The following is a 14324-nucleotide window of genomic DNA, read 5'->3' on the forward strand; positions in this document are numbered from 1 at the left end:
GGTGAGACCATGAGGGTGTTTATAGCTGACAACAAAAGCCACGGTTTAGTTTGGTCGGAGTGATGGACTCAGTCGTTCAGTGTAACAAGGAGCGGTGCGGGATACAGACTCTCCCAGGGAGATTCGAAGAAACAGTTTCAACGCAACGTTTCTTTCTTCTTGGAAGACTCTACCATTCTGCACTTAGAGTAACAAGGGATATTCCACCTTCCCAGTGTGCATGAACTGATCACTTCAATGCCAATTATTTGTTCAATTTTATTTGCCTTTTGTGGACAATATTCCTCTTGAAGAAGGGCTGTAAAATCAGCGTCTCCCCGTCGGGGAATTGAACCCCGGTCTCCAGCGTGACAGGCGGGGATACTAACCACTATACTAACGAGGAACCGCTGTTGGTTCAACATGATAAGAAAATTAAAGAGCACAAGAGAGTGAACAGAATTACTTTGATGTTTGTTCACTGCAATACCTCAGTCAGTTTCTTCGTGTCCTTCCCACAGAAGTGTCTCAGTTTCCTCCAGCTTTACAGTCACCGATTGTTTTCAAGGTTTAGCGAAAGGAACTCTGATTCGAACCTAACCACGTGTTGTTCAATAGATCATTTATATATTTTGGTTTTATAATGCGACATGCAAGAAGCGATGTGGAACTCTTCGAATTTTGAAAGGATCATTCTCACTTCAGTCCAATTCCGCAAACATGACTGGTTTCAATAAGTCTTGATATGAAAACACAATGATCAGGCATGGAAAGGAAAGGAAACGAAAGGACAAGAAGAACTTTTTTTTCACGTTTCTGTGAAGCAGTGACTAATTTTCATTCTCGAGAAACACGAGGAAATATGCAGATACTGGAAATTCAAACAACACCCACAAAGTGCTGGAGGAACACAGCAGGCCAGGCAGCATCTATAAGGAGAAGCACTGTCGACATTAGCTTTGGCTTCCTTGTCAGCCATAGTTGTACTGTTTTGCCATTTGAGTATTTATTTGTTTCTGGAATACATTTATCCTGCACCTCCCTCATTTTTCGCAGAAACTCTCACCATTGCTGCTCTGCTTCTATCTCTGCCAACATCTCCTTCCAATTTACTTTAGCCAACTGTTACTACCTTTACTCCACTGAAACACTGCTCTGTCGGACAGTAATCTCTACCTATCCAATTTCAAGTTGAACTCAATGATACTGTGATCACTGCCTTCTAAGGGTTCTTTTATCTTAAGTTCCCTAATTGCCTCCTGTTCAGTAAATAACACACAATCCAGTATAGCTGATTCTCTCGTAGGCTCAACGACAAACTGCTCCAAAAAGTCATCACTTAGGCATTCACCAAACTCACTCTCTTAAGATCTATTTCCAACCTGATTTTCCCAATCGATCTGCATGTTGAAATCTTCCATGAAATCTCCAGTAACATTGCCCTTTTGAAATGCCTTTTCTATTTCCTGTTGTAATCTGTGGTTCACATCCAAAGAACTGTTGTTAGCCTGTTTATAACTGCATCAACGTCCTTTTACACTAGCACTTTGTTTTAACTCTACTCACAATGATTCAACATCTTCCGATTATATGACACATCTTTCTATCGATTTGATACCATTCTTTATCAGCAGAGCCATGCCATCCCCATTGCCTAACTTTCTGTCCCTCTGATATGCCTAACTTGGGCATTTAGCTCCCAACTATAAATATTCTTCTGCCGTGATTCCATGATGATCACATTATACATGACATTCCGTAATATGGCAATAAGATTATCCACCTTATTTTTTAAACTCTGTACATTGAGGTATACCACTACAAGGATTGGATTTGCTACCTTTATTGATTCTGCATCCCTCTGCTGGCTGCAGTTATGTCCTATCATCTGGTCGCTCTTCCTGACAGCGTGACTACATGCTGTCTTTTCTTTCCTTACCATCTGTCTGATCCTGAGTCCTTTCACGCCACAACTCACGCCCCTCAAAATTAGTTTATACCCTGTCCAACAGCTCTAACAAATCAACAGTATGCCCACAAGAAAATAAATCCCGGGCTTGCGGATGATGAGAGAAATGCATTTTTATAATACATTTACTTTCAGCTTTGAATTTTGTTGTAGACAGACGGGTGTTGTACTGGGCTGTGTCCTCACTGCGCGGTGCTGTACTCTGGCAGTTCAGTGTGCTTGGAATATGGTATCAGTGTATTTACAGGAGTGTGTACTTATTACACAATTTATGTTGTCCAACCAGGAGCTTCAAAGATTCACTGGAGATGAGAATTTTTTTTTCAGACTGTTATTGGTCACAGGATCATTCTGGGATGATCTGGACTATTTGACCCATCAAGTTTATACCAACTCTTGCTACAACATTTCCACGGTCCCACTCGCCACTCTGCCTTCACAGCACTGCAGGTTATTTCCACTGAAATAGCACCATCCTTTGATCTACTTTGATTAACCAAAATCTCTTTGCACCTCTGTTTTTTGAATTTTTTAACCTGCTTGGAAAGCTGTTTCATCATGACTGCGTATATGCATGACCATTTAGTTCCCTGCGCTATATGCCATCTTCTAATTCTTTGCCCATTCTCCAAATTAAGAGCCAGATTCCCTGCTTCCTCAGCACTACCTGTAATCTACAAATCAGCAAACTTCACCACAAAGCCATTTATTCCGTCACCCAAATCATTGTTCTACAGGTAAAAAGAAGTGATCCAGCAGTCACCAGAGTCAGCCACACCTGCGTTCATCAATCTGACCTGTCAAGCCACTCACACTGCAGCAAATGCAGTTTAAACCAATTGTCTTTCCTCTCCTTTTTTGCGTGCTCCTGTCTATCCTTTTGATTAAATTTTCTGTCATTGGCAAAGTGTAAGCTCCTGCTCAGGGTCACACTGACCGCCACTCCCATTTACACGTTTCTGAGAATGACTCGCAAATCTACAGGATATTGGGCTCCCTGCAGTTCAGGAGCAATTCATCTCTCGCTTCCAAGTGTCCCTACCACAGAAGAAATTGCAGTGATTCACGAACGTCCATCTTTCTCCCATGTCTCAGCCACTCAGTCAAATATTCATCTGAATCATCATTCTATTTCTACCCTCAAATGTATTTGTTACAGGGTGTAACAGGGTGTAACAGGGAGATTACTATATTTGAAGATGGGCTTTTAAAGTTTTTTTCCTAATTATCTTTATTTACAGTGTGCAAACTCAACCCCCCGTTTTATTTTACCAAGTTACGTGTATCACGAGCACTTGAGATTTTTTTGCGGAAGCTCTGACTCGGTCCTGAACCTGGTATTCACGGGACATCACACCGTCCAGGGATCTCTTTTACAGTCACAGAATCTTGAGACTTCTGTCAAATACTGTCCAGATTGATCCCATCCTCCCCTACTGGGCATCAGAAAGACTGTCACTGTCAGGAGCTTGGCTGCTCCTGATGAGCCCTGAGACGTCATTCCCCCATCGGAATTCAAAACGTGTATGTGTTGTGAGGTGAACATACACTGGCGACCCTGCGCTGTGCGACACTTCCTCCTGTCTCTCCTGGATGTCACACAATTTATCAGAATCATTCACCATAGGTGTGACAAACCCACTAAAGTATTTGGTCTCACTGCTCTAGATGAGCCGAGGTACAGCTGGTGCATATCCCTCATGTGAATGTACATGGGACACTGAGCGACTTCCTAATCTACCACATCCTGAGGCAGAGTATGTCACTGGCATTACTGTCATTCTTGCTCTTCCAACAGGGAGACAGATTCCGAAAAACAAAGAACACTAAAATTTCATGTCCTAGAGTACACCACCTCATATGACATTCCTATCCCCACATTTCCAGCTCGTCTGTGTTCTGCGAGTAACTTTGCAATCTTCTTCACTATCGACAACTGCACCAAATGCTAGTGTCGCCTATGTAGTTTCCTGGTTTATCAGTGTACCCTTGTTGATCTGTGAATAATATTGGCTCATCTGCCGTTCTCTGCAGCATCGTGAGTAATTAAAATTAAACGACAAAGATCCCTGTGAACGCCCAAGCAATCTGCAATCTTGCCCCATTCACTCTATAACTTGGAATTAAGTCTACCCAGTCTTGGTGAGTTGTCCAACTCCGTGTTCTCTCAGAGTTCCAATTTTCCCAGCAACTTGTTAGTAATGTGCCTGGAATATCAGCGTATCCTTCCTGGTGGTTATTTCGGCCATCACTTTCAGTTTGGTGAATACTGACGTGAAATATTCATTTGGTGATGTGGTCACTTATTCCGGCTCCAGACATGCTTTCACTCCTTCAGGAGTGAGTTGACTACATTCCTGCTTTCGCCGTCGTTCCACTTTTGTTTTTAATGGTTGTACAAGGTATTCTCTACAATATTGCTCATCTAAATCATTCCGTCTCCCCTACCATCATTCAGTACTGCAGATTATCTGGTTAATTTGCATATTCCTGCATATTCATCAATAACATTGTCTAATTTCCACTTTCTAAACTTTCCTTATCGTTCTATTTTCTGTTTTGACTCCATTTGCAAAAACTCAGATAATGCAATACTCTTCGATCTGGATTCTTTTCGTTCTCCCTCAAATAAACCATTTGAATTTTGAACCACTCAGAGTTAAATAACGTTCACCGGTCAGGTGAGAGTTGGAGCTACTCCCTGTCTCTGCTGTCCCCAGGTTCTGCCTGATATATTTCTCATTAGCTTGCTACAAACAGCAAATGCTGGAGGAAGTCAGCATCTATGGAAAATAGTAACCTGTCGACATTTTTGGCTGAGGGCCTTTAACAAGACTGGAAAAGAATAGATGCGAGGCCAGGATAAGAAGATGGTGGTATGTGAGCATTAAGCACATGGTGGTAAGTGATCATTAACTTGCTGTTAGTTAAGTAAATTACATCAAGATTGTCTCCTTCTTTGAACATGACTGTTATCAAAATAGTCTCTCACTGATATTCATGAATTGCAAGGGTCATGCCGCTTCGCAAGGTCTCTTAATAGTCTCTGAAGCATCTGCCTTTACGACGATCGCTAGCTGTACATTCCACACATTTTCTGTGTTTAAAAGTTATGCTCAGACATCCCAACACCCCTACACATTTCTCCAATCTCCTTAGAATTATGCATCCTTGTTTTAGTGACTTCCACTTTGGGAAACATTCCCTGGTTGTCCCCTCATTTGATGCCCCCTATCATTTTGTATACCTTGATCAAGTCACCTCTCATCCTGCTTCCTGCCAAAGGGAAAAGCCCTATGTTACGCCACCTATCATCACATTATATTTTCTGTGAGGTTCAATGTTCAAAATCAATTTACTGTCAAAGTACAAAGGTTATTTTGATGCGGACATGCACAGTAAATACAAAGAAACACAAGGAAATCAATGAAAAACGGCACTCATCAAACCCTGTCAAAACATCGAAGTAGAAAAGACAACGAAGAGAATAAATTGTGTAAGTAAACAAAAAAGAAAGTAAAGTGATAATAAATACGCAGTAAATACCAAGGACGTAAACTGTGGATGCTTGTTGCGTTCAGTGACATTATCCCCTCTGCTTCCAAAGCCTAATCGTTGAGGGGTAGTAGCTATTCCTGAACCCGGTTCTGCGCGACATGAAACTACAGTAACCTCTTCCTGTTGGCAGCATGAAGAAGCGAGCATCGCCTGGGTGATGGAATCCTGGATCATGGATGCTGATTTCCCATATCAGGTCCCGCTGTAGATGTTTTCAGTGGCGAGGACGGCTTTACCTGTGAATGGACTGGCTGCATCCACAATTTTTCAATTGTTCACTTTCCTTCAAGTGCATTGATTGTTCTAGTGTCTAACGGTGGTGTACAAGACCGTGTGTTCACTGCACTGTGCCGTGAGTTTTATTGCTCTGTGTCCTGGTAGTGATGGTCTAGATATTGCAAAGTTCATTGAACCTGTAGTTAAATGTTGACTTCTGTTGAGCAGTCACAAATGCAGGGCACGTTTATACCAGAGACAGACCATTCCCGTCCCTTGCTGCACTAGCCAGATATTGTTAAAGCCTCTGTCCTTGCAGTACGGTGCCGGCAGTTTAAACATCTTATTTAACTGAATGTGGTCGGTGTCTCCCAAAGTATTAAATTGTCCCAAAGGACTTACCCATCAAAATGGTTACTGAGACCCAACCGCACGTCCTCTTTAGTATCAACAAACCAGAGAACATCAACATACCATCTTTCTCATCACGCTTTCCTCCTTGTCCTTTTCCTTAGTGAACACCAGTATTCATTTTCTACCTCGCATGCTCACTCTGGCTCCGGGCATAAACTCCCACATTTGTCCTCGGGTGGTCCTGCCCTCTCCCCACTCTACTGCTGTTTTCTGTGTCTGCATAAGATGCCTTGGGATTCTCATTGATCCTTCCTGGTTACTTTTTATTCTCTTGATTCACTGTGTGATGTGTTTCTCGCTTCCTGTATGTTCCTCCATGACCCTGTTCAATTTAATCTACCTCATACTTTCCTATGACTCCTCTTACATTTTAAGCAAATACAATATTTTTCATCATCATGAGATCCTGACCTCCCCTGCCCTTCTCTACCCTCCTGATAGGGACAGGGAAATAATAATTTTTGACCAGCTGGGCTGTACGTGACTCTCACATGTCAGACATCAGCTAACATCAGCTCTATCCAGTGTCAACCAGTAACATCAGCTCTCAGAATACTCTCTATGACACCTGCCTAATTATTGAACAAATTTACAATAATCTACTTGCAGATCCAAACGTATTCTTATTAATAACCAGCTGAAACTCTCCAGAATTAAGATCCATACGTCTTCCCAATTAAACACCAATCATCTTGCTAGGTTCATTTCCCAATACCAAACCAAGTAAATCACTCTTTTCTCCCTCCCTGGTGCATCATCTACATACTGTTTCTGGCAAACTTCCTGAACACACCAAACAAGTAATGCCCCATCGGCCCAATGCTACTTACTGACCTGTAGCTCTGGATCCCAGCGCGTACTTCACCTTCCAAATGTTAAAACTTCGGCAAGGTGGCTCCAGTAAGCTTCACTGTGAGAATATCCCCCTCCCCCATTCACTGTAATCAGTTGCTGTTACACGAGTCCCAGTTATCCTGGAAGAGAGCTCAATGGTCTGTGTTCCTGCTGCCCTCCCTACTGCACCAAATGGTTAGTCACACATTGAAGTGTAACAACTTACCATTTCTTACCTCGCATACATCTGGCACCTAAAATAATCCTGATATCACCAGCCGAGAGTTCCTAATTCCCTAATTTTCTGCCCTCCTCCTTAAATACCCTTTGCAGGGACGTGTCTCTCTGTTGTTAGTTCTAATAAGGAACATGGCCTCTGGCTGTTCACAAGGCCTCTGCCCTTTCAGAATGGCCCGTATCTTCTCAGAGACATCCTTTGGCCATGGCATGACTGGGTAACGTATCATCCTGCAATCTCACTCACTTACACTCAAAAACCTGCGAAAATGTTTTCTACATGCGATTCACATCTTTCCACTACTGTGTATTTTTGTGCTTTCTTATAGACTGTTTGTAATGAACATTGTTTGAAAATTATTCCATTGCATTCTTCTTTGATTCAGCTCAGGCAATTTGCATTCGCAAACAAAGTAATCTGCACATGTATTGAAACCACACAATTTGTTAGGAATCGTACGAGTTTAATTTAGAACAAAAACCAAAAAGAAATGTCTAGAGTGGTAACGGTACATAATGCAAAGTAATACTTATTATCCATTAAGCAAGACGATCTCTAGGAAAGAGTGGAAGCACAGATCTGGCAATGTTACACAGCCTGCATTCTTTCTATCTGTATATCTATCTAGCTATCTATCCCTCTCTCCCTTTCCGCCTCCCTCCGTCACACTCTCTCTCATCCTCTCCCTCTCTCTATCTCCCTCACGATGTTTTAGTCGTTTCACTCTGTCTCGCTCATATTTTAACTGCCCCTTCCAAACGGCCAATCCCATGCGTTCACTCTCTGACATCTTCCTCGTGTCCTATCCCTCGCGCGCACTCCATCACGTGCTCTCCTTCTTGCCCTCTCTCCCACGCCAGATCCCTCGTGAGCTCTACCCCTCACGATGTCTCCTTCTGTTGTTCTCCCTCGAGTTCATCATCGCCCGCACCCTGTCTCTCACGCCCTCTACGTCACGCTCACTCTACCGTCATTTCCAAACACTCTCTCCCTCACGTGCTCTCCCGCGTGCCCTTTCATCTTGGTATTATTCGCTCTCTATTCCGCACCGTCCGCCCTCGCGCTGTCTCCTGCTCGCGCTCACTTTGTCTGTCTCTCACAGAGAGACAAGTGAACGCAACGGTAATTTGTCTTGTTATATACCCCGTAAAGGGATAAAAAGAACCAGCAGAAATGGATACTCCTGGAATCTGCCATTAGAAACTGTATTTTTATGAACTATGAGATAAAGTGATATAAAACAAGATAAGATAAACAGGTTAGCAAAGTACATGCATATATAAGTGAGTAAATACAGCTTCCAAGCTTCCCCAGTTCAGAAGATTAGGTGAGACAGTCTTACAGTGGTATGGTAAGTAGTCAGTTCAGTTCTGGAATTGAATTTGAGTAGAATTGGAGAGGGAGAGAGAGATTGGTTTTGTCTTCCCAGTGCCGATGCAGACACACGTCGTCCACCTGCTCCCGAAAATTATCAAAGTCACAGACTTGTGACCACAAAAAAGGGGACCGTCATCTGTGAAGGAGTTATCAACCAAGGCCTGGGTGAAACACACCAATAGCTACCCACCGATCACTTCTTTGCCCACACTGTGAGTTAAAGCCCTGGCCTTGTCGTGGGCACACAAAGCTTCACAGTGTCCGTGTGTCGTGTATGCTTGATAAAAAAGCCAACTGAGCTTTAATATATCACACATGCCGAACATGAGCTGTCCATCATATAGCTCAGCATTACTCATCGACTTTCTCTCTCTGTTGCTGAAATGGCGCACACTCCGTCCGCTCCCTGTCTCTCGTTTTAAAGGAACGGTCCACATTGCAATAACCCTTTAGATCTCGTCACAGTCTTAATGGTAAAACAGGAAAATTCTCTTACAGGAAGCTAGTTCAAGTTGGCAGTGAGAGGGAAAACCTACATATAGAGAAGGATGAGGAAAAAAATGGTAAAGGAAAGGACGGGTTTTGATTGGAGTAGGAGTGATTGAATCAGACGAAAATATACTCCAAGATGAGACAGTTTTGTCAGAACCCGGAAGCAGGGTAACAGATTCGAAACAAGCTTCAATTTATCAGGGCGGGACATGAGGTGCAAAGGTGACTTATCTGGGATGATGAGGCCAGTGATGCCTCACCATCCCAGACAGTAACTCTGAGGCAACATACATAGAATGGAAAAGAGTAAACAGTTGTCAGGACTTTGATGAAGGGACTCGGCCCGAAACGTCGACAGTTTAACCTTTTCCCTAGATGCTGCCTGGCCTGCTGAATTCCTCCAGCATTCTGCATGAGGAAAAACGTAATCATTCGACGTTTCCTGGCGATACTCTTCATCAGGATCTGATTTTATGTGTGTTGCTTAGTATTTCGAGCGAATGCAGATTCTCTCATGTCTGTATTGTTCCTCTCTTCATCACATTGTTTCCATTTACCCACAAGTGGGGGGATAGAATAGGGAGCACGTAGGCAGCTGAGTTGTAATACTTTTCAGCATTTATGTCTAACGTTTCATGAGTTTCAGAATCCGATTCAATGGGTATTTCACTGCATTCTTTAGTTCCTCTCGGAATTTGCTCTGAGTCAGGGCATAAATATACGTGTTGGTGCACGAACAGAGAACCTGCAGAATTGACGCTGTGTATTTTGTGATGTAAAGGGGATCCTTGCCAGATAAACGAAAACTCATTGAAATCCGAGTATAGATAGTAAATACCACCTGTGTCAACCACAACATTATGAAACTACCGATTATGCTGAAAAGCAAAACGATGGATTGGCGTCTGTTCTCCAAATCCCGGTCATTGTCATTTTCTCCACTCTTTTGTCCCCGGAGCCGCCTGCGGACTCGACTGGCCGCTAGAATCCGCCTGACAGTCAGAATATTGAACAACAGCAGCAGAATGAATGGGCCATAAGGGTTTAAAACGCGATCAATTATGTGAAATGTCGCCCATGAGGGAGATTTTCTGAAGCTCTCTGTAAAATAACAAAACCAGGGAACACCATCAACTATTTTTCCAGGATTGTATACAAAGACCCAGGGGACAGTCACCAAACAGGCCAGAATTCTCACTGTCCCGATAACCACAGCAGCCATTCTCTCGGTGCAATATTTTTCTTTGAGCTTCTCACAACAAATAGCCACAAATCTATCGACGGTGAAAGCGACAGTCAGCCGGACTGAGGACGCAGTGCTGGCAGAAATCTACCATTTACTGACTCTGCACACAGGAGTGATTTTCAGGAATGATCCCGGAAAATAAATCCGAAAACTCCACCTCAGCAGCGGATCAAATATAACGACCAGGAGATCGGCCGCTGCCATTACCACCAGGTAGCGAGTGACACATTTGGATAGATCGTACTTTCCCCGGGACAGGATCACAATCGCCACCAAATTCGCTGGAAGGGAGACAGGGAACAGCAAGTTGAGAATATACTGAGCAGAGATCAATGCAGCAGTAAGAGGGAACCCTGTAATATTTCCACGTTATTGTTGTATTTAGCGGTGGGAGGGTCGAGAGCGGGCGTAGACATGGCGGAGACAGAGAAGGAGTTCACACAGTAAAATAAAGTCAATATGATCTGAATTCGGATTCCTTACTGATGAGCAAAATGTGAAGTGGCAGTGGAAAGCTAAAATTGGGAAACTACCTCCGCAGTGTCAATTCTGGATGGAACATTTTCTAGTGGCGCCTTCCGCGTCTCGACTGGATGAAATGAATAATTCTGGAAATGATGGCGGGATTCTTCCATTAGACAATCATCAACTTCTATGGCGATCACTGTCAGCGACAGAACAGCCGAAGGACGGAACAAAACCATGAAATGCTGGAAACACCCATCCAGGCAAAACAGAATTTGTGGAAAAACAATTGAGGTAAGTCTCCTCAGAACTAATCTCAGAGAGACCCCTGACACTGGTGGTTAACTGTTTTTTCTCTCCGTACAAGCTGCTTGCGCCTCAGTGTTTCCAGCATTCCCCAAGTTTGTTTCCTACTCCAGCATTTGTCATCTCACTGACTCTACAACTGAACATTGACTGATTCCAACAGATACAGCGGAATCTGACACAACCTCACAGCCTCCCAATGAATCCATCACAATGATGCAGGGGATAGGAATTCAAACTCGGTGACGTCGTCAGATGTCTGTAAAGGTGTCAGAGGTAGATATAATAGAAAACATTTCACTGTACTGATAACTATGAAGCACCACGTCGGTTGTATTAATTGACTCAGCAACGACTACATTGTGTTGTCAATCAACTGCTTTATATTCAGTCATATCGTACACATTTACTAAAGTTTCACAAAAGTTTCGTCTTACAACACGGGACTCTTCCCATTTGGTAAAGTGTTACTGGAGTCGGTGGTTTGATTGTTGCTCCGAAGTAGACAATCACTCGCATTCAATTGCACATGATCAATTGGCATAAGCTGCTCGGGCTGTACAAAGAAAATATTTGAAGACACAGTGCAGCTACTGCAAGACCAAAAGCAGAGAGACGAACATATCATTATTAATCACACACCGCTGGAAGAACGCTGCCTGTCCCGCTCAGTCCAACAGAAATTGGCCGATTCTCTGATTTCCTGAGGCGATTTATTTTTAGATAGAATTCCGAGCACCTATAGTCCCGCTGATTCCACTCCATACCTGAACGGTGGAATACCTGCACTGGAAAGTGAGAATTTAAGGCAGCGGTAGAATCAATCACAACATTGGAATTAAACTTCAACATCCACCCACGGCAGCTGACACTGCGGCTTACCGGGAATTCCAAACGCTGAAATACAAGCAGACTAAACAACTCGAATTCGCAGGATGATTGGATGCACCATTTCATTGTGAATCTGTGATTTCTGTTGATCCTCTATTCACAGCCCGGCAGATAGCCGGTGCATTCCAAACGGCCCAGATTTATATAGAGGATCTGTCTCCAGAGTTACGGTTATTCACCTCGCTAACTTTCTTAGTTACAGATGCTTGAACAAACACTTTAATTCAATACCATTGTCTCTGTTGTAAATACTGGGGCGATTGGAGACAAATACATCAAAACTCTTTGGCATTACCTCAGCAGCGTCTCTGGTGGAAATATGCCGGTAGAGCTTTGTCACAAAACAGTTACACTTAGATTTTTCATCTTATTTGTATTCATCTCTGAACGGAGAGCAGCGACACTGATCGATCCTTACCTCTGTCCCTGCAGTTTTCTATTGTCTTTCAGTCCTTCAGATTCTTCCTGTTGACACTCATTCAGAAATACACACGCATGCGCGCACACACACACACACCCACACACACACACACACACACACACACACACACACACACACACACACCCACACACAAACAATTGCACAAATGTATGTCCATGTTATAGCGACTGTCCTGTTGTACATATTTTTTATTATGAGTTACTATCAATTGCACATTGCACGTTTAGACAGAGACATAACGTAAAGATGTTTACTTCTCATGTGTGATATGAAGGATGGAAGTAATGAAATCAATACACAAACTTAGATTCAAACAATGATATAGAAGTGAGACCGATGATGGCAATCCAGGGCAATACAAGGAACTCTGCTGACTTCCTCCAGCATTTTCTGTGTCATGTTGCAAATGTAACAGTCTTTAATGGTTATTTCAAATCTGTCAAAGGTCAAAAGAAATGGAAAATAACATTTCATTCTGCACAGGAATGGGCAGACTGTTACATAATAGAAACAAAATACTGGAAATTCGCAGATGAAGAGGTGCATGGCGGCTGGAAATGGCCGAGAGAAAGAAAAGCATGGGGTAACCGATAGGCAAGCTGACAAATAGATAGGTTAAGCAGGCAGAAGGTCAGCCAGAAATCGATGCATAGATTGTTGGATTGCGGTGTTCCTCCTCTATCTCCTAGTGCCTGTTACAGTGTGAGAGTGTGGGGTTCATTCCGTATCCAGGCGTCAGATTATGATACAGTGTATTACTGCACAGGACTGAAAGAAGTGCAGAAGGTTGTAAATCTTGTCAGCTCTATCTTTAATACAAGTCTACAAAATACCCAGGAGATCTTTAGGGAGCGTTGTCTCAAATAGACAACGTCCGTTATTCATGATCTCCAGCACACAGGGCATGCCCAATTCTCACTGTTCCCATCAGATAGGAGGTACAGAAGCCTGAAGTCAAATATTCAGTGATTGAGGGATAGCTTCTTCCCCTCTGCCATTCGATTCCTAAATGGGCATTGAATCCGTGGACAGTAACTGTCTTTTTCTTTCAGATACAGTATTTCTGATTGTGCACGTTTTTAAAAACTCATTCAATATATTTATACTGTTATTGATTTACATTTTATTTAATATTATGATCATATTATTTTTATAATTATTTTCTCTTTTTCTCGATTATGTATTACATTGAACTAAGTTAAGAAATTTCACGTCACATGCCAGTGAAAATAACCCTGATTTAGATTCTGATTCTGAGAGATATGAGGTTCATTCTGTACCTGCTTGTTCATGCTACACTGTGAGAGTGTGGGGTTCATACTTCTTCCTGTCAGCCTCCGATACTATGTGAGAATGGAGTTCTTTCTTTACTTGTCATTCAATGCCTCTGTGTGAGAATGTTGAGCTCATTGTGTATCTGTAAAAAACATTCTTTCTGATGTTAGTCTGACATGTCCCTTCAACAATTTTACACGTTTCCTTGTTGATGGATTAATTTTTATGCAGCAAATGGCATCCTACTCTCCTCTACCTTTAATTATTCTGAGCACTTCTATTATATCTTTTCTCATCATATGTCAACTGGCCAAATAGATTTAATTCACTCGATCTTTCTGCATAAATCACACCCTGCAGTGCAAATTGAGAGGAGTCGCCCTTCTCTGAGCTATTTCCAGTGCCTTCGCATCCCTTACAAAATATGGAGATTAGAATTGTACACAGTTCTCAAGGCGTGGCCTCACAAGTGCAGGAAAATGATGAAGGAGATGTCTCTAGCTCTGGACTCCTGTGAGCGCATTACATAGCCCAACATTATATTAGCCTTACTAATTGCGTCAGTTGATACGTACCCGTGGGTATCTTGAGCCTGTCACATGACCATAATGTAATTGAGTCC

General features: G+C 42.7%; 1 non-coding gene across 1 annotated transcript; it reads right to left on the reverse strand.

Annotated features, from left to right (window-relative positions):
- Positions 1-313: 313 nt before the first annotated feature.
- trnad-guc (transfer RNA aspartic acid (anticodon GUC)) lies at positions 314-385 on the reverse strand. The gene has a single exon. It is a non-coding gene; the product is annotated as a tRNA-Asp (tRNA).
- Between the last annotated feature and the right edge of the window lie 13939 nt (positions 386-14324).

This window comes from Hypanus sabinus, unplaced genomic scaffold (assembly GCF_030144855.1).
Source record: "Hypanus sabinus isolate sHypSab1 unplaced genomic scaffold, sHypSab1.hap1 scaffold_859, whole genome shotgun sequence".
NCBI lineage: Eukaryota > Metazoa > Chordata > Chondrichthyes > Myliobatiformes > Dasyatidae > Hypanus > Hypanus sabinus.